The sequence below is a fragment of the Trichomycterus rosablanca genome, chromosome 25 (genome assembly GCF_030014385.1).
Source record: "Trichomycterus rosablanca isolate fTriRos1 chromosome 25, fTriRos1.hap1, whole genome shotgun sequence".
Taxonomy (NCBI): domain Eukaryota; kingdom Metazoa; phylum Chordata; class Actinopteri; order Siluriformes; family Trichomycteridae; genus Trichomycterus; species Trichomycterus rosablanca.
In genome coordinates this window covers 13,849,725-13,873,343 of record NC_086012.1, presented here as the reverse complement: position 1 = coordinate 13,873,343, position 23,619 = coordinate 13,849,725, and the positions used below count along the sequence as shown (strand labels likewise).

The following is a 23,619-nucleotide window of genomic DNA, read 5'->3' as shown; positions in this document are numbered from 1 at the left end:
GATATAACTCAGTGTACAGCTTGTATAGCAGTGTAGATTTACTGTCTTCTGAAAATAACTCTACACACAGCCATTAATGTCTAAATAGCTGGCAACATAAGTGAGTACACCCCACAGTGAACATGTCCAAATTGTGCCCAAATGTGTTGTTGTCCCTCCCTGGTGTCATGTGTCAAGGTCCCAGGTGTAAATGGGGAGCAGGGCTGTTAAATTTGGTGTTTTGGGTACAATTCTCTCATACTGGCTACTGGATATTCAACATGGCACCTCATGGCAAAGAACTCTCTGAGGATGTGAGAAATAGAATTGTTGCTCTCCACAAAGATGGCCTGGGCTATAAGAAGATTGCTAACACCCTGAAACTGAGCTACAGCATGGTGGCCAAGGTCATACAGCGGTTTTCCAGGACAGGTTCCACTCGGAACAGGCTTCGCCAGGGTCGACCAAAGAAGTTGAGTCCACGTGTTCGGCGTCATATCCAGAGGTTGGCTTTAAAAAATAGACACATGAGTGCTGCCAGCATTGCTGCAGAGGTTGAAGACGTGGGAGGTCAGCCTGTCAGTGCTCAGACCATACGCCACACACTGCATCAACTCGGTCTGCATGGTCGTCATCCCAGAAGGAAGCTGACGCACAAGAAAGCCCGCAAACAGTTTGCTGAAGACAAGCAGTCCAAGAACATGGATTACTGGAATGCCCTGTGGTCTGACGAGACCAAGATAAACTTGTTTGGCTCAGATGGTGTCCAGCATGTGTGGCGGCGCCCTGGTGAGAAGTACCAAGACAACTGTATCTTGCCTACAGTCAAGCATGGTGGTGGTAGCATCATGGTCTTGGGCTGCATGAGTGTTGCTGGCACTGGGGAGCTGCAGTTCATTGAGGGAAACATGAATTCCAACATGTACTGTGACATTCTGAAACAGAGCATGATCCCCTCCCTTCGAAAACTGGGCCTCATGGCAGTTTTCCAACAGGATAACGACCCCAAACACAACCTCCAAGATGACAACTGCCTTGCTGAGGAAGCTGAAGGTAAAGGTGATGGACTAAACCCAATTGAGCACCTGTGGTGCATCCTCAAGTGGAAGGTGGAGGAGTTCAAGGTGTCTAACATTCACCAGCTCCGTGATGTCATCATGGAGGAGTGGAAGAGGATTCCAGTAGCAACCTGTGCAGCTCTGGTGAATTCCATGCCCAGGAGGGTTAAGGCAGTGCTGGATAATAATGGTGGTCACACAAAATATTGACACTTTGGGCACAATTTGGACATGTTCACTGTGGGGTGTACTCACTTATGTTGCCAGCTATTTAGACATTAATGGCTGTGTGTTGAGTTATTTTCAGAAGACAGTAAATCTACACTGCTATACAAGTTGTACACTGACTACTCTAAGTTATATCCAAGTTTTATTTCTATAGTGTTGTCCCATGAAAAGATATAATAAAATATTTGCAGAAATGTGAGGGGTGTACTCACTTTTGTGATGCACTGTATATGTCATAATAATATAATAATACACTATACATATAATATAGTTTGTTTATTAGGATTTTAACGTCATGTTTTACACTTTGGTTACATTCATGACAGGAACGGTAGTTACTCATTACACAAGATTCATCAGTTCACAAGGTTATATTGAACACAGTCATGGACAATTTTGTATCTCCAATTCACCTCACTTGCATGTCATTGGACTGTGGGAGTAAACCGGAGCTCCCAGAGGAAACCCACGTGGACACAGGGAGCACATGCAAACTCCACACTAATAATAATAATAATATATATATGTATACATATATACAGGGGTTGGACAAAATAACTGAAACACCTGTCATTTTAGTGTGGGAGGTTTCATGGCTAAATTGGACCAGTCTGGTGGAAAATCTTCATTAATTGCACATTGCACCAGTAAGAGCAGAGTGTGAAGGTTCAATTAGCAGGGTAAGAGCACAGTTTTGCTCAAAATATTGCAATGCACACAACATTATGGGTGACATACCAGAGTTCAAAAGAGGACAAATTGTTGGTGCACGTCTTGCTGGCGCATCTGTGACCAAGACAGCAAGTCTTTGTGATGTATCAAGAGCCACGGTATCCAGGGTAATGTCAGCATACCACCAAGAAGGACAAACCACATCCAACAGGATTAACTGTGGACGCAAGAGGAAGCTGTCTGAAAAGGATGTTCGGGTGCTAACCCGGATTGTATCCAAAAAACATAAAACCACGGCTGCCCAAATCACGGCAGAATTAAATGTGCACCTCAACTCTCCTGTTTCCACCAGAACTGTCCGTCGGGAGCTCCACAGGGTCGATATACACGGCCGGGCTGCTATAGCCAAACCCTTGGTCACTCTTGCCAATGCCAAACGTCGGTTTCAATGGTGCAAGGAGCGCAAATCTTGGGCTGTGGACAATGTGAAACATGTATTGTTCTCTGATGAGTCCACCTTTACTGTTTTCCCCACATCCAGGAGAGTTACGGTGTGGAGAAGCCCCAAAGAAGCGTACCACCCAGACTGTTGCATGCCCAGAGTGAAGCATGGGGGTGGATCAGTGATGGTTTGGGCTGCCATATCATGGCATTCCCTTGGCCCAATACTTGTGCTAGATGGGCGCGTCACTGCCAAGGACTACCGAACCATTCTGGAGGACCATGTGCATCCAATGGCGGTGCCGTGTATCAGGATGACAATGCACCAATACACACAGCAAGACTGGTGAAAGATTGGTTTGATGAACATGAAAGTGAAGTTGAACATCTCCCATGGCCTGCACAGTCACCAGATCTAAATATTATTTAGCATCACGTAGTGACCTGGCCACTATCCTGCAAGAAGAATGGCTTAAAATCCCTCTGACCACTGTGCAGGACTTGTATATGTCATTTCCAAGACGAATTGACGCTGTATTGGCCGCAAAAGGAAGCCCTACACCATACTAATGAATTATTGTGGTCTAAAACCAGGTGTTTCAGTTATTTTGTCCAACCCCTGTATATACTGTATATATATATATATATATATATATATATATATAGTATGTAATAATATAATACATATACCTACATATACATATATATATATATATATACACACACATATATATATATATATATACAGGGATGGACTGGCCATCGGGACGGTCGGGAGTTTTCCCGGTGGGCCGCTCTGTATGTGGGCCGCTGAGAGAGTGAAAAATACATTCTGTTTTAAATATTCCTGAATAATAATCCTGAAGTGTGCATTGGCCCACCACAGTATCCTCACTGCATGTCCATTGGCCAATCACAGAAATGTCCCTCCCCCAGGATAAACCGTAATCACAAGCACCAGTACAAAAACTATGAATGAGTGCGAGATGGTGAAAGGGTCGAAAAAGCGTAAAGGAGGCGCAGAAAAAGCCCGTGATAAAAAAACAGAAAAAGCTGCAAGCAGATGCAGAAAAGTGCAGGAAACTGGACAACCTGTTTGGCAGTGAGGAACTACAGCATATCCAGAGAGCAGAAAAGGAAAAGTTAGAGTTCAGAGCCTCTGCTTCGTTAGTAACGCCGTTTAAGAAGAGACTGTGGGCCCATCTCAAATGTCGCCTATGCCCTACTTAGGGTACTTCCTAACAGTACAAAACATTTCTTTTAACAGTCACTAATGATTAATAAGTAGTTATCTAAGCTACTGTTGGATATCAGGGGCTTTAAACCAGCCGTTTTAAGGACGATTTCTGTAAAAGTTCTATGATGTCATGTCCAACATAGTGCACTACATAGGGCGGTGGATATAATTTGAGATGGTACCATTAGTCTCTGCTGTTCAGAAAAAGTAAACACTATCTTGTCCTCTGTAATACAGAAAGGAACAATGCAGTTGTTCAGGACATTTTTAGACTGATTATGTTCATAGCGCACATGGTTAATTTCCCTTGTCAACATATAAAGTATTTATTTCTTTGCTCATCGGAGCAATGCACTAATTTGGAACAAACATGAATCACGTGTGAGTAAAAGTGCGAAAAAAGCATATTTACCAGTGTTAAAGGTTTAATGAAAGAAAGGTTTAATTTTATTTCTTGCGGTTTAATGAGACAGGATGGGGAAATCCAATAGAACCATTTAAGAAATTGTAAATTTTATGTGTGTGATAGATGGATAGAACTATTAATCCCAAAGGAAAGTGTTGGAAATATATATATATATTTGTTTGTAGTTATTTTTTTATTATTTTAATTTTTATTATAGTGAGTTATTAACTTTAGTGGTAAGATAGATGAAAACTATTAATATCAATCATCTAACATTTGATTAGGGGGTGATATGTGTGGCGCAATGTGCTTGTAGTGGGCTGGTCAAGAAAAAAGTCCAGGGCTGAATTTTGTTCCCAGTCCAGCCCTGTATATATATATATATATATAGTATGTAATAATATAATACATATACCTACATAAACATATATATATATATACACACATATATATATATATATATATATATATATATATATATATATATATATATATATATATATATATATATATATATACACACACATACATACAGTACATACATATACAGTAGATACATACATACATGCTATTTTACAATGATTATACAAATGAACTAGAATGGCATTTCCTAAAGAAAGTGCACGTGAGTGCTGAAATCATTCTAAATACAGCATTATTTATATGCAGACATTATGGCCGATTGTAGCCGTTATGGTCGGACGTAGCGAATTCGCGACAAACAGAAAACTTCAAATAACAGAAAAAATATTCGCCACATTAAATCTATTCCAATATCTCAGCTGTAGAAGCAATCAATAAGATTGTACGTATTTTTATCTTAGCACAACCTGCATCAAATTGAACAATTTCTCCAAATTTGCAGCCGCAAGATGCACAAGTCACTATCCGACAGGTTAGCTTCCGTGAATCGCATGTAGTTCCCACTCCGACCGGTCCTACGAGAAACTAGTGCTTGCAAAAGGTTCCTAGGAACGTATTCAATAAGCACAAACCGGCATTGCGAATTCGCGACAAGCGGCGTTAAGGGGTTAAAAGAAAATCTTCTGTTTTAAGAGGCTCCAGCATTGTAGAAGGCTATTAAAAGTAAAGTAAATTTTCAATGCTGATTTGGCTTAATAGTGTTGGTCAGTCTGTATCATATTGTTGAAAGAAAATTCACACTGGCATGTTCTGGGGTTCAACTTGGTGTCATCATTACACACAAGTTGGGAGCCAAATGATAAAGTATTGCAAATGAATAGCTTTGAAATTCTTCCTCATAATGTTAAGGTTGCTATATTATGTTTTTTACTTGTCAGGGAAAATAGAAAGAGAAAAAAAGCTTATTATTAGTATGCGGGTCTTCGTGATGTAATTCTACATGGCACTCACTGCCTGTATAGATAAATGAGTGAATGACCACATAAAAAAAATGTCAGTTTCTGTGCCACCCCTGTGTGTGAGCAATGGTCTCAGTCTGGCCACCACTATGGAAATCGCCTGACTTTATATTGTTACATTATTTTTATTTGAAAGACAAAATACAGAAAAGTGGGCATAATTATAACATATTTCTTACAACTTCTTACATTTATCTACGAAGTGTTTGAAACTCATATTAATTCTAAATAAAACCTGAACATTATTATTATTTTTTTTTGCAATAGTGTTTTCTTGAAAGAAATAAAATATTGTTCAGTGTTTTGTTATATCGCCAAAAATATAGTTATTGCAAAAATAATCTGAAATATTGTGATATTATTTTAGGGTCATATAGCCCACCCCGACTGCTTATACATAAATAATAAACAAGCCAAAATGTAGCTGAAAATCTTTAATTTACACTATGATTATAATGTAAACTCACATATCCCTTTTTCGAATTTGGATCCTTTAAGGATAGGAAGAGTGACACAATCCCAAGGGCATGAAACTCTTTTGTTGCTTTACTTACAGCTCTCCTGTAAAGAAGAAAAAGAAATGTTTTTTGGTAACATTTTTGCCTTGTTTACAAATAAGAGTCTCATGTCATGAACATCAAGCCTCTTACCCTTCCTTTTCATGCATGTGGGCTACAATGATGTTCACCATTAATCGCCTGGTGGAACTCCCAGTCTCTTCATACTCCTTGATCACAGTCATTCCTGATGGCTTGGAAGTGAGAATTTGCTCTACTATCTAAATACAATTATTAAAAATAAAAAAATAAAAATTAACCATTTTATTCAACTCCTTAACCCCAATTCATTTGTTTTTAACAACAAAGTGTACAAATATGTAAATAATAAAATTACATTTCTTGCGCTAGTGCTGTCCAATACCGGTTGAACCATGTATCTGTAAGACTTGGAGAGGAGGGTCCTTCACTGCCTTGGTGCAGAAAAGTAAACTCTGGAAATCAGATATAACAAACATATTTAAACATTTTAAATGCTGCTTGTATTTTAGAAAACTTCTCTAGTAAAACATTAAATATATTTTAAACAATAAGTGGTTGATGACAAAATATTTTTTGACCAGGTGGCCATTTTGTATTTCATTATGCCTACCACAAGGTGTGAGTATCACATATTCAGTCAGCTCAGAGTAGTCAGTTCTTGAGTAATTCTGCTGGTGAGGTGTTTAAATACAGAAGAGTTAAATGACTAACTTTATGATTGTTGATTTTGAACTGAAATTCACAGTCAGCTTACCATCATCAGTGTAGATGACAAAACAACTTCTTGGACTTTTGCAAGTTCTGGAAATACGTCCATATCCACCTCTATGCCCTGCTCATCGACTGAGATCATGTGACTTTTAGTGTGGTATTTTCTGGTATAATAAACTTTTGCTGCACTGACACATAAGTAACACTTCATTAACAAACTTACTGTTACACTACTACTTTAATGACTTTGCACAAAACCACTTCCAGCACTAATAAAGTCTGAGAAGCTGACTTCTAGTTTTATATATTTCTTTGTCCCTCTGTGTTTAGCCTTTATCAACATCTTGACAAAGGTAAAAAAAAAAAAAAAAAATTAAATCAAACCACATGGGCGGCCACTCGGTGGGTAGCACTGTCGCCTCACAGCAAGAAGGTCCTGGGTTCGAACCCCAGGTGGGGCGGTCCAGGTCCTTTCTGTGTGGAGTTTGCATGTTCTCCCCGTGTCTGCGTGGGTTTACTCCGGGTGCTCCGGTTTCCTCCCACAGTCCAAAGACATGCTAGTGAGGTGAATTGAAGATACTAAAATTGTCCAAGACTGTGCTTGATATAAACTTGTGAACTGATGAACCTTGTGTAATGAATAACTACCGTTCCTGTCATGAATGTAACCAAAAGTGTAAAACATGACGTTAAAATCCTAATAAACAAACAAACTAGGGGTGAGTTTATAAAATAGATTTTTCGATTCGAATCGATCTCTATTTGAATGATTCGATATCGATTCATATAAACGCGAGATCGATCTTTTAAATTCCCCCCTCTTTTTTACGGTGTACACGGAAATCTGTTACTATGGTTACCCCCTTTAATTTCGCATGACTAGCCACTGTTTTTTTTGCGCATCGAGATCTGACTTGCACATCAGTTCAGCATGGCAGAAGCTCAAGTTATGTCTGGTTCACACTACATGATTTTATGCCCTGATTTTCGCTCGGTGACAGGTCGGCGCTAGATTCGGGAGCAACTCTGTGTTCTGTCTGCGATCAAAACTCGCTTCTCAATCAGTGTGTGAAACAGCGAGGGGAAACACAGGGGAGAGGTTATAAACAGGTGGTTCAGGGGTATAATATAGTTTCCATCAGAATACATCAGCACACACACAAGTTTTACAGCATTTCTGACCTGTTCGTTCTCTACAAAAAAATTTTTTTATTAACCTCCAACTCACTACAGAACAATCCATGCTGCTCGCGTTGCCAGATCCACTCAGATCTCTTTATTTTTCTCACTTTGATCTCTCGCTACTTGTTGATCTGCATGCTTGGACCCATTAAACCCCTAGTCACTTCTCACGTTTGTTTTTGTGACAAAACGTAGTTTGGGAGAGCAGAGAAGCTCGCCTGTGATTCCAGTTGGTGATAGATGGTGTAGTGTAAAACCCCCCATCGCCTGTGATTCCAGTTGGTGATAGATGGTGTAGTGTAAAACCCCCCATCGCCTGTGAGTGGTGTAGTGTGAACTGTACAGCGACCCGGCAAATCAGAAAGTCGTGTAGTGTGAAGCTGTTCAACAGCCAGGTGTATGTTTACATTACATTTACACTGTTGTAGTGTGTCAGACATATAAAATAGTAATAAAACATTAATGTCACTGTTTTTTGTTTTGGATTAATTGTTTATGTAAACAAAATACACAAATATTTTTAATAATGAAAATATTATGTACTTTGTACAATTATCACATTCGTTCTCTGAACATCTTTACATATTCATACAAAACCTGTTAATGTAACTCAAATCTGCCTAACTGTGTTGAACCGAAATGAATTGAATCGAATCGAATCGGGACCTTGTGAATCAAATCGAATCGATCCAGGAAATTAGTGTTGATACCCAGCCCTAATCTGAACCACAACAGCAGCAGAAAAATGTAAAATGTGAAATTGATAGAAATAAGTAATATGATTTGAAATATTTTGAAAACTAATATTTTGCAACAACACCATTCATGCACCGTTTATAATCAAAAGTTTCAGTTTCTTTTTTCTAGGCCATAAAAGTATTTTGTATTTTTTTCTCCTTTTTCAAACCATTTGTGTCTTGATCTGATAAATGCACCCTTTGCTTTTTCCTCAAAAATATTATCTAAATTTCCTTGTAATTTTACCATACATTTGAACTTCTTTGGATTTGGATTATCACTAAGCGTAATAATTTCTTTAATAATAGTTTCCTCTTCTACTCGTTTTTCATTGACAATCATTTTACTTATTTTAATAGCTAAACATCTGACTTCATATTTCATCAATTCCCAATATATTGAATAGTTATACATGCTTGTCTATTTATTGAGCATGCATCAACAGCTTGTCTATGATGTTCTTTGTTAATGTCATATGTCATGTGTTCGAAATCTTTATTAAGTAGAAGTGAGTTGTTTTAAATTATCTGTCCCGTCAGCTGTATTAAATGATAGATCGATGGTCTGTGAGAACTGCAGGTTCAATACTAACTTTTGAAAAACTGTAGAACTACAGACGTGCACCTACATGGTATGTGAAGCTGAGAAAATCTACAATAAATATAGATTCAAGAAGGTGCAAAAGTAGGTGCAATGGTCTAGTATAGTGTATATTATATATATTTTTATATATATACACTGCTCAAAAAAATAAAGGGAACACTAAAATAACACATCCTAGATCTCAATAAATGAAATATTCCAGTTGAAAATCTTTATTCATTACATAGTGGAATGCGTTGAGAACAAAATAACATAAAAATGATCAATGTAAATCAAAATTATTATCCCATGGAGGTCTGGATTTGGAATCATACTCAAAATCAAAGTGGAAAATCAAATGACAGGCTGATCCAACTTCAGTGGAAATTCCTCAAGACCAGTTAAAATGAGGCTCAGTAGTGTGTGTGGCCTCCACGTGCCTGTATGACCTCCCTACAACGCCTGGGCGTGCTCCTGATGGGCGGCGGATGTTCTCCTGAGGGATCTCCTCCCAGACCTGGATTAAAGCATCAGTCAACTCCTGGACAGTCTGTGGTGCAACGTGGCATTGGTGGATGATGTCCCAGATGTGCTCGATTGGATTCAGGCCTGGGGAACGGGCAGGCCAGTCCATAGCATCAATGCCTTCATCATGCAGGAACTGCTGACACACTTCAGCCACATGAGGCCTAGCATTGTCATGCATCAGAAGGAACCCAGGGCCCACTGCACCAGTATATGGTCTCACAATGGGTCTGAGGATCTCATCCCGGTACCTAATGGCAGTCAGGGTACCTCTGGCTAGCACATGGAGGGCTGTGCGGCCCTCCAAAGGAATGCCTCCCAACACCATTACTGACCCACTGCCAAAACCGGTCATGCTGGAGGATGTTGCAGGCAGCAGAACGTTCTCCACGGCGTCTCCAGACTCTGTCACATCTGCCACGTGCTCAGTGTGAACCTGCTCTCATCCGTGAAGAGCACAGGGCGCCAATGGCGAATCTGCCAATCTTGGTGTTCTGTGGCAAATGCCAATCGCCCTGCATGATGTTGGGCTGTAAGCACAAGCCCCACTTGTGGACGTCGGGCCCTCATACCACCCTCATGGAGTCTGTTTCTGACAGTTTGAGCAAAAACATGGGTATTAGTGGTCTGCTGGAGGTCATTTTGCAGGGCTCTGACACTGCTCCTCCTGTTCCTCCTGGCACAAAGGAGGAGGTAGCGGTCCTGCTGCTGGGTTGTTGCCCTCCTACGGCCCCCTCCACGTCTCCTGGTGTACTGGCCTGTCTCCTGGTATCTGCTCCATGCTCTGGACACTGTGCTGACAGACACAGCAAACCTTCTTGCCACAGCTCACATTGATGTCCCTTCCTGGATGAGCTGCACTACCTGAGCAACTTCTGTGGGTTGTAGACACCGCCTCATGCTACCTCTAGCACGTGGAGGCCACACACACTACTGAGCCTCATTTTAACTTGTTTTGAGGAATTTCCACTGAAGTTGGATCAGCCTGTAATTGGATTTTCCACTTTGATTTTGAGTATGATTTCAAATCCAGACCTCCATGGGATAATAATTTTGATTTACATTGATCATTTTTATGTTATTTTGTTCTCAATGCATTCCACTATGTAATGAATAAAGATTTTCAACTGGAATATTTCATTTACTGAGATCTAGGATGTGTTATTTTAGTGTTCCCTTTATTTTTTTGAGCAGTGTATATATATATATATATAGGAATTATTTAGCATTCAGATATTGAACATTCAGTCGTACTGAACAAAGAGTTTGAACAAACATGGTAAATCAAATTGTTTTACAAGGCACAAGAAAATAATTACTGTGGGCCTATGGGCTGGATTTTAACTGAAAGGTTTTAACTCTTCTTTTGTTTTTAGCTCAACATGGGGCGTTTTAGGAAGGGCTCGCATCAAAAACGCGCTGATGTTTGGGGACTTGCTGGAGGCACTGAGGCCATATTTGGATTTTTTAAAGCATCTAACATTCAGAATAGAAACCAGAAGTATTCTTCTAAAATCTGGGCTGAATTGGCAACATCAGTATTCAATGAAGATACACAGAAGAACAGGCATTGGTTATGGACTATTTGGTCCTATAACCGCCGTGGGATTCGGGATAAAGTCCTGAGGTCAGGTAAGCAGAAGTAAATGTTACAGCATGTTCTTGTAATAAGGCAACTTTTCTACAGTTTTAAATTTACGCACATTTGGTTACTGAATTGACGTGATTTTTTATAAAAAAAAAATATATATGTTACGTGGGAGAGAAAGGACGCTGTCGCCACCCAGCGGTTGCAGAATCCCAGACTAAATGTTTTCAGCTACAAAGCTCCGAAATCGCCTCTGGCGCAGTTCGGGGTAACAGACGACTCCTTCATCAGCCGCAGCTAGAGCCAATCTGTTAAAGCACACAAAAAGGGTGCGGATTCGAACCGGGGAAGCTGGCAGTACAGCCACGCACTTAGCGGTGTCGCCACCCAGCGGTTGCAGACAAAAGCCCCGAAAAAGCCCCGAAATCGCCCCAGGCGAAGTTCGGGGGAAACAGAGGGCTCCGTTATCAGCCGCAGCTAGAGCCACTCTGCTATGAAAACTAAGTAAAGAGAACCGGTTAACAAAGCAGTTCACCAAGCTCCTAGTGCGGATTCGAACCGGGGGGTACTGGCAGACCAACCGAGTGTCTTACGGAGTCGCCACCCACCGGTTGCCGAATACCACCGCTAGATTGGCTAGGGGTGACATTAGCGGTGAGAGGACCAGCGCCGTGTCACGGGGCTGGCTTCACCCGCTAATGCTAAATGCTAACGGGTAAAAATAAAAACAGTACGAGGACTGCACGACATCGCACCACGCTACTTCTAAGAAGGTAAAAGAAAGGCTAATTACCTCAACCTTGCGGTCTACACACCCTGATGGCCTTATGCCACCGGGGGTACCTCTAAGGCTAAAAAGAAGCGTGGGGGAGCCGTCAGCAGTCCCCACAGACACCACAGTGCCCAAAACAAAAAGAGAAATGAAAGCAGAAGGTGCGACACCTGCAGCCAGGCGGCGTGCCCTTATATAAGGGAACCGCAGCTGCAGGTCGTTCACCCTAACGAGCTGGCCTAATTCTTAAGGCCTAGCTCAGAACTGCTTTGTAAGGCTTGTGACGTCGGGGAAGAGTGGTAAGTCCCACAGACGCCACACACCTTACAATATATATATATATATCACACACACACACACATATACACATATATATACAGTATATATTACAATTCTTGTTTTTTAAATTGCTTTAATGTCAGTTTGGTATATGAAGTGGAAGATTGATGTTTATAATGACTTGTTAATAGGTCGTTCTTGTTAAAACACAGTACATTATATTAGCATACATTACATAATGTGATATCAAAGTAGTAAAGGCAATATACAGTTCAGATATTTTTTCTTTCTTTTTTTTTTGTTGCATAAATTAATCTCCCTTCACTTTCCTGAGGATTTATTATTATAATAATTTTGGCTAAACACGGAGCCATGTGGCTGGATTTATAAGGTTTACCTGCACTAAATGAACAGATTCATAAACACACTACTGTACCTTTAACATTATAGTGCAGGTACATGAAATAGCATTCATTCATCTCTTATTTCATGAGTAAGTAATAATTTATTTCTACATGTAATTCAATTAATAATCATTAATCAATTAATTCATTATGAATATGCACTAGTTCATTTTGTCTAATGTAAGTGGTGGACAAGGTACACAAACCATGTAGCTGAGTTGAAGTAGATATCCAAGGTGAAATATTACTCCAGTAAAAGTAGTAGTAAAAGTAAAAATACTATTTACCTCCACTTGAGTAGAAGTACCAAAGTATTTAACATTTAAATGTTGAAAGTAAAAGTAGCATTAAAGCTGCACAGAAAAATTTCCAGCCCCTTACAACGGTTCCCTATGGGAGTGTCTCCTATGGTGTCAAAATACGGCCAAAAGTATTGAAAACCAAAAATCAGAGTTCAATTTTGAGTTCATTTTGTATTTTATATTTAGTCAGTTTGTTGCTTTTGGCTGAGCTTTTTTTTAATCACGCTTCTCTCCGTCTCACTTTTAAATTAAACAGTTTCTCGCCCCTGCGTTTTTTTTTTTTGTGCTCCGTTACACTTTTTTCTCGACTCAAAAATCCTCTCAAGTTTTTTTAAAAGTAACTTTTATTTTTAAACAATATTACATTAGCATACATATCATATATACATAAACATGTCAATTTTGTTTTTACACTAAATTTAACAATATACAAAATTATTGTTTTTAAAATATATTTTCAGATACCAATTTTTTTTCCCAAATCCCAGAACACATCGACCCAAAAGAAAAATGTATAGACGCATTCAAAAACAAAACAAAAAAAAAGATTAATGGGTAAAAGCAATTACAGAAGGTACATCTACCAGAAATATTAAAAAAATTGCTCAATCTAGCATTGACTGGATAGCGTTTATAAAGTATTTTAAAAAGTACATCTCTTATTTTATTATTAATTATGAATTTATACTATAAAGTCCAAATTAACTGCCTTTTTGTAATGTCTCCAGGTATGTGAGAGATAGTTCATATACTAAAATGTTGGGTAAGAAGGTTCCTAATATTTATTATTATTTTTTATCCATTACATTAATTATATCAATATAAATATTAGGATCTAAAACAGTAAATTGTTGAAATTGTAATGTCACATGTCCCGGTCAGCCAATCCTGAACACACTCATCGGCTCTGGAGTTTTGATTCAGTTCAGCGGTGTTTGATTCAGTGAATCTTAATTAAATGATTCTGTTTGTGTCTCGTTTTGCCGATTGTGTTTGCGCTTCTTATTTCTGAATCTAACCGTTACCGTGTATAATCCTTGTTGTCTTCCGGCTACTGTTTTAGTCTATCCTCTGGGTTTGTACACTGTTTTTGCCTATTTGTTATTAAACTTTCCCTGATTTATATTCTGAGAGCGTCTGGTCAGTTTCTGCCTCGTGACATGTTGATATTTTAATAAAAATATAAAGTATGTAAACAATCGCGATGGTCACATTCTAACATCGGGTGAAAACGTTAATGCGAATTAACCGAATTACACTGTGTGCACAATTATTAGGCAAGTTGTATTTTTGAGGATAAATGTTATTATTGAACAACTACTGTGCTTTTAGTCAATTCAAAATGTTAATAAACCTCAAACCTGAATATTTAAGAAAGTAAAAGTGAGGTTTTGGCTTTCTTAGGAAAATAGCTATGCGTGCATAATTATTGGACAACTATTAGTGTGCAGAATTATTATGCAACTAAATAAAAAACTAAAATTTTCTCATCTCACTTGTTTATTTTTATCTGTTAAAGTGAGAATAATAAACAAACAACTTAAAATTAACAAATAAACATTTCTGACATTAAAAAAAATAACAGTGATCAATATAGTCACCCTTCTTTTTAATAACAGCCATAAGCCTTATATTCATGGAGTTTGTCAGTTTCCTGATCTGTTGATGATCAACTTTTTGTGCAGCAGCAACCACAGCCTCCCAGACACTGTTCAGAGAGGTGTATTGTTTTCCTTCACCGTAAATCTCCCCTTTAAGAAGGGCCCACAAGTTCTCAATAGGGTTTAAGTCAGGTGAGGAAGTGGGCCATGTCATTATTCTTTCATCTTTTAGGCCTTTACTGGCTAGTCACTCAGTGGAGTACTTTGATGCATGTGATTGAGCATTGTCCTGCATAAAAATCATGGTCTTTTTGAAAGATGCAGACCTTTTCCTGTACCACTGCTTGAAGAAAGTGTCTTCTAAAAACTGGCAGTAGGTTTGGGAGTGGATTTTAAGTCCATCTTCAACCCGAAAAGGTCCAACTAGCTTATCTTTATATACCAGCCCATAGGAGTACCCCACCTCCACCTTGCTGGCATCTGAGTAGAAGAGGAGCTCTGTGCCTGTTACTGATCCAGCCATGGTCCCGTCCATCTGGTCTGTCAAGAGTCACTCTCATCTCATCAGTCCATAAAACCTTTGAAAAATCTGTCTTCAGATATTTCTTGGCCCAGTCTTGACGCTTCAACTTATTTGTCTTGTTCAGTGGTGGTCTGGTTTTAACCTTCCTTACCTTGGCCATGTCTGAGCACTGAACACCTTGTACTTCTGGGTACTCCAGTTAGGTTGCAGTTCTGGAATATGACAGCACTGGAAGATAATGGTTCCTGGTAGCTTTACGTTTAATTCTTCTCAAATCTTTGGCAGTTAATTTGCATCTTTTTTTCTTAACACGTTTCTTTTGACCCTGTTGGCTATTTGCAACAAAACGTTTGATGGTTCTGTGATCACGGCCCAATATCTTAGCAATTTCAATAGTGCTGCATCCCTCTGAAAGACATTTTACAATTTTTGACTTTTCAGAGTCACGTAAATCTCTTTTTTGGCCCATTTTGCCTGAGAAAAAGAAGCTGCCTAATAATTATGCACACCTCAATATAGGGTGTTGATCTCCTTAGGCTACACCCTCCCACATTACACAAATACACAATACCTGATGTGCTTAAATACAATAAGCATTCAAGTTTATACAGCTTGGAGTTGGAAAAGATGCATACAAATTATGATATGGTCAAAATACTCACTTGCCTAATAATTGTGCACACAGTGTAATCATGAAAATCGCCCAGTCCTACCTAAAGGATTTTAAAAATCATTTTTAATCCACTTTATTTTGATAATTTGGTTGAGTGTTGTAAAGTCCAGTACATTAAGTCCTTTTTCAGCACATAAGATGCTGTGGTCCCACCAGTTTAGCAGAGTGTCAAAATATAACTTGGATGCTAAGCCCACCTCCACAACCTCAAACATGCTGCATTCCCTTTACAAATTGCTAGGCATCTAATTTCATATTTCAGCATTTCCCATGATCAGTTAAAATAGCTGGGAGAATACCAACTTCTTTAGTTTTATACTCTAAACTGGAAGAGATTAATCACATGTCTAGTCTAGATTGTGAGCTAAAGTCTTTGTTATTTTTGTTATTTCAGGTACATTTTGTTTAATCCGGTGCAGTGGTTCCCAAACTTTTTCTGTCAGGCCCCCCTTTGGAATATAAAAATTTGCCATGCAGCAGATTTTCAGATGTTCATCAGAAGGATGGACCCATATTTAGACTTCATTATTTTCATGTGAGAAAAGGCTGATTCACACATGTAGGTTGATCCGAAAAAGCTGTCAAATTTGTGGAAGTTTCAAAATGTCCAGCAGAGGCCCTAGAGTTCATATAAATGTCAGATTGCTGGATTAAAATTTCTCCATCAGAAAACGTTATGGATTAGCTGCTTTACTTCTTGCGAGTTATTCATAACCATATTAAAATCATCCCTTAACTATAATTTTAGTTGACTGGTACGAGATTAAAATCTGATAAGTTTTCAATTTCCCTACATAAAACAACATTAGCATTTAAATTATAGCCATAAACATTACATAGCAAAACAAAATGGTCATTATAAGCAATCAAAAATAATCCAATGTATGTTCAAATCATATTGTGAGAATAATACTGATCCCTTATTCACACCTTTAAGAATCGCTGTTCCACTCGAGTGAGTAGAGCCATGAGAGCACCATGTTGTTACCCCATTGTGTTTTCCAAAAAGATCTTCCAAGGAGGAATGTGATTCCTGCAAAAAAAAAAAAAAAATAGAAATAACTCAAAACAATGAAAATAAGGGTTGTCCCGACTTTAAAAAATGTGGTCAATATATAAACAACATTAGAAGAATTCTGTTAAGAAAGAACAATAGAAAAAAAGAGAAACTGCAACAGTAAACGTGAATCCTTTCAGCTGCTCACGCCAGAGGTCACCACAACGGATCGCAATCCGCATCATGGATCAGTCCTACCCTATCGAAATGCATTCCTGTGGTAAATATTATTATAAATAAGTTTTATCAATCTATTCTTATTAAAAGTATGTCTAGCTTATTATACCTAGTGATAGCACATTATCGATAGGTCTGTATCTTATTATAAACTACAGGTAGCACATCTGGATAGGTCTGTATCTTATTATTAACTATAGGTAGCACATCTCGATAGCTCTGTATCTTATTAAAAACTATAGGAAGCACATCTGGATAGCTCTGTATCTTATTATTAACTATAGGTAGCACATCTGGATAGCTCTGTATCTTATTATAAACTATAGGTAGCACATTATCATAGCTCTGTATCTTATTATAAACTATAGGTAGCACATCTGGATAGCTCTGTATCTTATTATTAACTACAGGTAGCACATCTGGATAGCTCTGTATCTTATTATTAACTACAGGTAGCACATCTGGATAGCTCTGTATCTTATTATAAACTATAGGTAGCACATCTGGATAGCTCTGTATCTTATTATTAACTACAGGTAGCACATCTGGATAGCTCTGTATCTTACTATTAATTATAGGTAGCACATCTGGATAGGTCTGTATCTTATTATTAACTATAGGTAGCACATCTGGATAGCTCTGTATCTTATTATAAACTATAGGGAGCACATCTGGATAGCTCTGTATCTTATTATTAACTACAGGTAGCACATCTGGATAGCTCTGTATCTTATTATTAACTATAGGTAGCACATCTCGATAGCTCTATATCTTATTATAAACTATAGGTAGCACATCTGGATAGCTCTGTATCTTATTATAAACTATAGGTAGCACATTATCGATAGCTCTGTATTTTATTATAAACTATAGGTAGCACATCTGGATAGCTCTGTATCTTATTATTAACTAAAAGTAGCACATCTGGATAGCTCTGTATCTTATTATTAACTATAGGTAGCACATCTGGATAGGTCTGTATATTATTATAAACTATAGGTAGCACATCTCGATAGCTCTGTATCTTATTAAAAACTATAGGAAGCACATCTGGATAGCTCTGTATCTTATTATTAACTATAGGTAGCACATTATCGGTAGCTCTGTATCTTATTATAAACTATAGGTAGCACATCTGGATAGCTCTGTATCTTATTATTAACTACAGGTAGCACATCTGGATAGCTCTGTATCTTATTATTAACTATAGGTAGCACATCTGGATAGGTCTGTATATTATAAACTATAGGTAGCACATCTCGATAGCTCTATCTTATTATAAACTATAGGTAGCACATCTCGATAGCTCTGTATCTTATTATTAACTATAGGTAGCACATCTCGATAGCTCTATATCTTATTATAAACTATAGGTAGCACATCTGGATAGCTCTGTATTTTATTATAAACTATAGGTAGCACATCTGGATAGCTCTGTATCTTATTATTAACTAAAGGTAGCACATCTGGATAGCTCTGTATCTTATTATTAACTATAGGTAGCACATCTGGATAGGTCTGTATATTATTATAAACTATAGGTAGCACATCTCGATAGCTCTGTATCTTATTAAAAACTGTAGGAAGCACATCTGGATAGCTCTGTATCTTATTATTAACTATAGGTAGCACATTATCGGTAGCTCTGTATCTTATTATAAACTATAGGTAGCACATCTGGATAGCTCTGTATCTTATTATTAACTACAGGAAGCACATCTGGATAGCTCTGTATCTTATTATTAATTATAAGTAGCACATCTGGATAGGTCTGTATATTATTATAAACTATAGGTAGCACATCTCAATAGCTCTGTATCTTATTATAAACTATAGGTAGCACATCTGGATAGCTCTGTATCTTATTATTAACTATAGGTAGCACATCTCGATAGCTCTGTATCTTATTATAAACTATAGGTAGCACATCTGGATAGCTCTGTATCTTATTATAAACTATAGGTAGCACATTATTGATAGCTCTATTTTATTATAAACTATAGGTAGCACATCTGGATAGCTGTATCTTATTATTAACTAAAGGTAGCACATCTGGATAGCTCTGTATCTTATTATTAACTATAGGTAGCACATCTGGATAGGTCTGTATATTATTATAAACTATAGGTAGCACATCTCGATAGCTCTGTATCTTATTAAAAACTATAGGAAGCACATCTGGATAGCTCTGTATCTTATTATTAACTACAGGTAGCAGATCTGGATAGCTTTGTATCTTATTAAAAACTATAGGAAGCACATCTGGATAGCTCTGTATCTTATTATTAACTACAGGTAGCACATCTGGATAGCTCTGTATCTTATTATAAACTATAGGTAGCACATTATCGGTAGCTCTGTATCTTATTATAAACTATAGGTAGCACATCTGGATAGCTCTGTATCTTATTATTAACTACAGGAAGCACATCTGGATAGCTCTGTATCTTATTATTAATTATAAGTAGCACATCTGGATAGGTCTGTATATTATTATAAACTATAGGTAGCACATCTGGATAGCTCTGTATCTTATTATAAACTATAGGTAGCACATCTGGATAGCTCTGTATCTTATTATTAACTATAGGTAGCACATCTGGATAGCTCTGTATCTTATTATAAACTATAGGTAGCACATTATCGATAGCTCTGTATCTTATTATAAACTATAGGTAGCACATCTGGATAGCTCTGTATCTTATTATTAACTATAGGTAGCACATCTGGATAGCTCTGTATCTTATTATAAACTATAGGTAGCACATCTGGGTAGCTCTGTATCTTATTATAAACTATAGGTAGCACATCTCAATAATATAGCTGCTCTAAATATCTATCATTTCAATCATGCTCTTGTCAGCTCTGTCTTGTAGCATAGAGCAACTTATGCAGTAATCCTCTGTAATCCTCTGCATCGTCTTAAATCACCACTCAGCCCTGCTGTCATGAAGTTCCCTTGGCTTCATAATTCCTACTAATTCATGGAAACGGTGGCAAGAAGCTGAGCTTCCCTTGCAGTCTTAAAGAAATCGCCACTGATGTGTGTGTGTGTGTGTGTATACGTCATCGTTTATTCGCAAAACCCCCTTTTTTTTTTTTGCATTTCGGCGATGCCATACTCGAACTTTTCCACCTCTTAAAACATAAAAACTTTTTTTTGCGATATTTGCATCTTTCTTTTGACTTCATAAATATGAAATACAAAATGAACTCAAAATCAGCTTTTTAGTTCTCGATACTTTTGGCCCTATTTTGACGCCATAGTCGCCACTCTGTTCTCTCTACTAGTGGTGTGCGATACTGCAAAATTTGTAATCGATCTGATACCAATTAAATACAGGACCAGTATCACCGATATCGAGCCGATACCAATACCAACGTTGGTATCGATAATGGTAGAAATATGACTGGCCTGTGGACGGGACTTTTTAAGGAGCTCTGGGTGAATCAAGCGTTGTGATTGGTCAACATTGCTTTCGATCATGCATTAAGTGAAACGTGTTAAATGTATTATTTCAGATAAAAAAAAACAAGATAAATTATAATTTTGCTGACACTGGATGCTTTTCTAGCTACATAAATGATGACCTGGGGTCTGTGTAGATGCACAGGGGTGAGTTGAGATGTGTTGTATTGTTGGGGTTTAGCAACAGTTAGAACAGAATTCTTTTATTAGCAATTTTTTTTACATTTATTTACACGTTAAATTCGTATAGCGTTAAATGTAATATGTGCTTATTTTTTACTTATATATTGTTAGGGCTTAAATTTCAGTGTGTTTATTTACCATCAGCCACAACTTGATTTCCTATTAATAATAATGCACATGTTGGTATGTGTATTATATCAATGTTTCTTATAAATACAAGATTTACTTCATTTTACTTCCATTAGTCAAGTCTGTTTATCCAGTCAAAAGTTTGCATACTGTTACTGTACAGGGCAGATTTCTGTGCTTTGTGGGTATACAATAACTGACTGTCACCAATGTGTTGCTCAGTATACTTTGTCCTGTTGTTTTTAATTCTGATTGTGTTTGATTGTTTGAAGGTGAACCATCCCCCCCGGAGGAGCATCTGGAGGTATGTTCCAACTCAAAATAAATACATTTACATTTTTAACAAATGCTTTTATCCAAAGGGTTAAGGGCCTTGCTCAGGGGCCCAACAGTGTTAACCTGGCAGTGGTGAGGCTTGAACCAGCAACCATTTTATTACTAGTCCAGTATTTTAATCTCTAGGCTACAGCTGCCTTTTGTTTACAAATGTTCTATTTGGGTTGATAGAATGTTAGAATCACTAGATATCGGAACATAATTGTCGGGATTTGTTTTCATGAAGCTACAAAAAAGTAAAGTAGTTGGACGTTTAGTTATTAGGTCTGGCTTACAGTGGGAATTCTAATTCATCCCAAATGTGTTAGATGTGTTAAAGATGTCTTAGTCATGACCCTTTCGGTCAGAAGTGGAAGTCTGCAGCAGTAGAGGTGAAATATGATCGGGCAGTTGGATATGACTAAATGCATAAAAATAAGATACAAACACGTTTTAAGGTTCACAAAATAATTATTAAAGTTACGCTTGTCGATTGGAACCCACTTTCTGTTGCTGAGATCAAATCCAGCACCACACACACACACACACACACACACACACACACACACACACACACACAAACACACACGTTCAGTTCCATAAAAAAAAAAAACAGTCCAACTGCAAAGCTCAATATAAAGTCAGTAGTTTACATACACATGTAAAGAACATGTTTAGAATGTAATGGTTTCTTTTTTATTCTGTTTATGCATTAATAAGGTCTAAAAGACGGTCCACAGTTCAGCCAGTTTGAACTTACAGGGTGCTGTATAGAGTGTTTTCTAAAATAAAGCAGATATTTGCTGAATTAATGACGTGCTGCTTTTTTTCTATTTCAGCAAAGCCAGGAGGGCACATCTTCCGTGCAACAACAGCCAGAGTGAGTGTGTTTTATTTACTAGTGCCACCATATCACACAGCGACGATCACACATCCTCGTCTAGGATTTAAAATCCACAAACATCTCTGTAGATTTAATGATCAGGCAGTAACTGAATACATCGTTTACTCTCCTCTATTAAAAGAACAAACCCTGACAATATTAAGCTAAGATTCAGGTTGTGTTGGAGACGTGACACACGCTGCAGAATTAGGATGCGGGAAGGTCTCCGGCTACTCCGTAATCAGTGTTCACCTACGCTGATGCATGCTGGCAGCTTTCATCTGGCTCAGTGTGAAAGCCAGTACACAGAAAGAGCAGCTCACGTAATATCTGTTATCCACACCAGTTATGCAGTGATTTGTTAATGCAAACGATAGTAATTAATGGTTCTTAAGCCTCTGACCCACTGAGACCTGGACTGTCTGGTGGTATGTGGTACCAGGATTTGACCTGCAGCTTGTTTAGCCTCTTTGTTTCGAGTTGGATTGTGCTCAGCCTGTTCTTCAGAAAACTGGATTTGTGTCGACCTTCTTCTGTCGCCCCATTGTTGATGCTTTCTATAGTGAACTGGAGTTGCATGGGCACTCTGACTGGCACAAGAAGGGTTGGATGCACTGTGTTGTGACATTCACCTCCTCACGGCATTCACGTCCTCATGTTCCAGCCATGACCGTGACCTTCAACTTCCACCTTTCTCTTACATGTCTGATTTACACAGGTAAACACTGTTTATACAGTCACTAATCTCTCTGGCATTAAAACAGAGAGTAAAGCGTACATAGCTTTTCAAAAGCTGCAGTCAGGCTCATATCCATCCGGTGTTACCAGCAACAGTCCTCTCCATGGCTGGTGTCACCATAACACACTGTCCAGACAGCGGTTCATTTATTATATAATGGGTGGGATTCTAAAAAAGCATGAACTGGAAATAAAGTCAGCAGCCTGGTAGCGCTTCCCAAAATCTCTTATTAGAGCTTATCAGGGTAAATACTGAGGCGGGGGTTAAATAAGAATGCACATGGACATTTGTCAAGAGAGCTAGACGTATTTTTGTTTTACAAAATAAACAAACGTTGCCACTTCACTGGACCAGCCCTCAGTGAAACTGGATGTGATTTAAGTTTAGTACCTGCTGTAACGTGTTGATGTACAAATGTCTGTGTGTTTTATTTCTCAGATGTGACCATCCTCCAGAGGAAGAAAATGAACAGGTATGTTACAACTCAAAGTAAATACATTTACATATCGGCATTTAGCAGATGCTTTTATCCAAAGTGACTTACAGTTGGGACAGTGTACAATCCAAGCACTTGAGGGTTAAGGGCCTTGCTCAAGGGCCCAGCAGTGGTAACCTGCCAGTGTGAGGCTTGAACCGGCAACCGTTTAATTACTAGTCCAGTATTTTAACCTCTAGGCTCCAGCTGCCTTTTGTTTACAAATGTTCTGTTTGGGTTGATAGAATGTTAGAATCACTAGATATTGGAACATAACTGTCGGGATTTGTTTCCATGAGGCTACAAAATCTTTAGTAAAGTAATTGGATGTTTAGTTATTAGGTCTGGCTTACAGTGGGGATTCTAATTC

The 23,619-nt window shown here is 38.1% G+C and overlaps 1 long non-coding RNA gene across 1 annotated transcript; it reads right to left on the bottom strand.

The window, feature by feature from the left end:
- Positions 1 to 6,111: 6,111 nt before the first annotated feature.
- LOC134302573 (uncharacterized) lies at positions 6,112 to 6,617 on the bottom strand. Its single transcript, XR_010007547.1, has 3 exons — positions 6,553 to 6,617; positions 6,298 to 6,394; positions 6,112 to 6,181 (listed from the first exon to the last, which is right to left on the bottom strand). It is a non-coding gene; the product is annotated as an uncharacterized LOC134302573 (long non-coding RNA).
- Between the last annotated feature and the right edge of the window lie 17,002 nt (positions 6,618 to 23,619).